Source organism: Musca domestica, unplaced genomic scaffold (assembly GCF_030504385.1).
Source record: "Musca domestica strain aabys unplaced genomic scaffold, Musca_domestica.polishedcontigs.V.1.1 27, whole genome shotgun sequence".
NCBI classification, from domain to species: Eukaryota; Metazoa; Arthropoda; class Insecta; order Diptera; family Muscidae; genus Musca; species Musca domestica.
Genome location: NW_026712286.1, coordinates 1,131,590 through 1,134,384, shown reverse-complemented (window position 1 = coordinate 1,134,384; position 2,795 = coordinate 1,131,590). Strand labels below are relative to the sequence as shown.

General features: G+C 36.2%; 2 long non-coding RNA genes across 2 annotated transcripts; one reads left to right on the top strand and one right to left on the bottom strand.

Moving 5' to 3' along the window:
• The first annotated feature begins 1,491 nt into the window (after window positions 1–1,491).
• LOC131803105 (uncharacterized) lies at window positions 1,492–2,160 on the top strand. Its single transcript, XR_009342479.1, has 2 exons — window positions 1,492–1,786; window positions 1,859–2,160. It is a non-coding gene; the product is annotated as an uncharacterized LOC131803105 (long non-coding RNA).
• On the bottom strand, window positions 1,810–2,552 carry LOC131803104 (uncharacterized). The gene is made up of 2 exons (XR_009342478.1): window positions 2,119–2,552; window positions 1,810–2,063 (listed from the first exon to the last, which is right to left on the bottom strand). It is a non-coding gene; the product is annotated as an uncharacterized LOC131803104 (long non-coding RNA).
• Window positions 2,553–2,795: the final 243 nt, after the last annotated feature.

Genomic DNA, 2,795 nt, shown 5'->3' with positions numbered 1-2,795 from the left:
GTGTTCTGGTGACCAACCGAAAGTGCATATTTTCAGCTGACCTCTTTGCCAATTTTTTTTTTGTTTACAAACTGCTGGACAATGAATGTTTTCTCATCGGAGAAAACCAAATTCGCCAGTTCACCACTTTCGAACAAGCGAAGCAACTCTTCAGCTTTTTTGAGTCTATTTTCTTTCTGTGGTAAGCGGTGTAAATTCTTGCACTTTTTGGCTTTACCCTGAGTTCATATTTCAATATATGACGAATGAAATATTGCGATATGTTCAGCTCGCGAGCCAAGTTTCGGCCACTGTGACGCGGGTTTCGATCAAGTCGCTTCTTTACTTTTCGAGCCATTTCTGCTGATGTTGCTGTTTTCTTCCGTCCACTCCCTTGACGTCGGGCTACACTACCAGTATCAGGGTAACGAGCGACGGTACGAGACACAAAAGATGTATTCATATTTAAATGATAGCCCCTTGTGGTTTTCCAGCCAAATATAAAGAAATCACACTATCACGCTTGAATTCCATCACGAATAACTTTTTTTCTGGAAAATTATCACCAAAATGCTTTTGTACGCTTGTGAACAATACAATGAGCTGTTACTGGAATAATTTTAACAGCTGTCGGACGAGTGGCATAGAAATGAGAAGTTAGTTGCAGTTTTTCATCTCACCCTGTATATTTTTGTAAGATCGCAATATTTCTCTCCTCCTGTGTTTATTTTCTTGTAATTGGAAAACTAGATCCCCTTATTTGGATACTCCACTTTTTCGTAAAAATAAGTAAAGTTTATGGAAAAGAAAGAAATTTAAAAGCAATCGTTATTTTTAAAACTAAGTATTTTTATAAGACCATGGTAGTCTTTGATGTCCTTCCAAAGAGACCTGCTTATCAGTTTGCCGACTTATTACATTGCTCATATTATATCTTGCAGCTACTGCTTGTTTTATGCCCCAATAAATTCTGTTCATCCCTTTCATTGTTTTACAAAGATTGAATGTTTTTTAAATAATGATTATCGTATGAGTTCTTTGTATTCGGTAATGCAAGCCATACAATTTTGAGAGGATGAAATAAAAACAGTTAAGATACACCCAGAAAAAAATTCTGGTCAAAAGCGCATATTGAACAATTCTCCGACTTTTTGAGATTGTTTATTTTGCGATTGTGGATTTGCGACAGTCAGCTTCATTTTCAAAATGTAATTCCAGAATCTGCGACGGAGTATCATATTAAATTATCTGTACTTTTTTAATTAAACAAATTTTCCGTACCTGAAAAAAAGCAGTAAAACTTTGGGCATGATGAAGAGGACGCCCACAAATATGGTGTTATCTTTGAAGCAGGGCCAGGCAAATGCAGGCACTCGTGCCTTCAATGAGCGCAATTCTCCCCACACTCAGTATCAGAACCATTGAGAAACACAGTAATCAGAGAGAAATCAAATTTAGAGAACAATAAAGCGCTACTCTCAGAATAAAGGAACGTGGAAACCGTTTAAAAAAAATACTAACAGCCAGTTCCACGATATCGAAAGAACACGTTCGCACAACTTTTACACGACAAACAGCTGATTTCCGTTCCACTAAAATCCATCAGAACGAAAATTTGCACGAAAATCAAAGCGAACGAAAACGTAAGCATTTCAGTGTAATTTTGCGTTCCACTATCTTTTTTCTTTCGTACGCATGCGAACACAAATGTCAAAATCAGTCACTTGTGTGTTTGCTATCGTATAATAACAATTAAGGAAAATTGTTTTAACATAAACATTGCTTGATTCAAAATAGAAACAAAAAGGTAAGTAAAAATAATAAATGCAATTTAATATGTGAACAACAAATATATATTTTTTTATTTTCTCAATTCCAGCACGAAAAAATCATCAACTACACAGCTGCGGGTATATGGAGGAGAATCCTGTGTTCGCCAGAGGAGTGCCAATTTTTGGAAGCAGCAGAAGAAGTTTTAAATCGGGGCGGATTTGGGTAGTTCTGCAACCGGGCACCCACTTCTCTTCCATCATATCCAAAAGAGCCCGAAAACTTGCTTCGACACACGAAAATTGGCCACAAACCTAGAAAAAATCATTTTTTATTATTTCAAAAATGTAAAAATACAATCATACTTACTGGTTGTTAGGTACTTCAAATAAATTCGAAGCATCTCTTAAATGCCTCCGTGGCACATTTTGAACCTCCTCCACATCATCCATAAAAAATAGGGCTACGGAAATATTCTTTTTTTTATTTTCTAAGAGCACAAATAGTTTGAACACAATCACTAGAAATTTTATTTTGTTTGTTTATTTACAATTTGTTTGTTTACAACTGAAATGTCAGTTGAGACAGAGCCACTGCTGCTTTTTCGCGTTTAAATTAGACATTTGGCGCTTTTTTTGCCTTATTTCGCGATTAATTTTTCCAAAAAAATATTTAGCAACACTGAATCACGTAAGGCTATGCGAAAGAAAGAACGAAAGTTAGTGGAACGCATTCTTATACGAAAGTGAGTGAGTAGCCTTCGTTCGCACAAATTTTCTTTCGAGATCGTGGAACAGGCTGTAAGACTAGAAGATTTTTACACTCTCTAGAGCGGAGTTAACATTACATATGAAACAATTAATGGTATTTTTTTCCTTGAGTGTAATCATCATTCAGTCCCTTGTTTTTGTTGTTGTTGTTGTTCCATTTGATCCTACCAAATGCCCTTCTGCCAAAGCATACATAATTGCCGATGCGCTTTACAGTCATCTTGACGTCGACATTCCATATTCCACAGCACAACATTTCACTGGGCCACAATATAC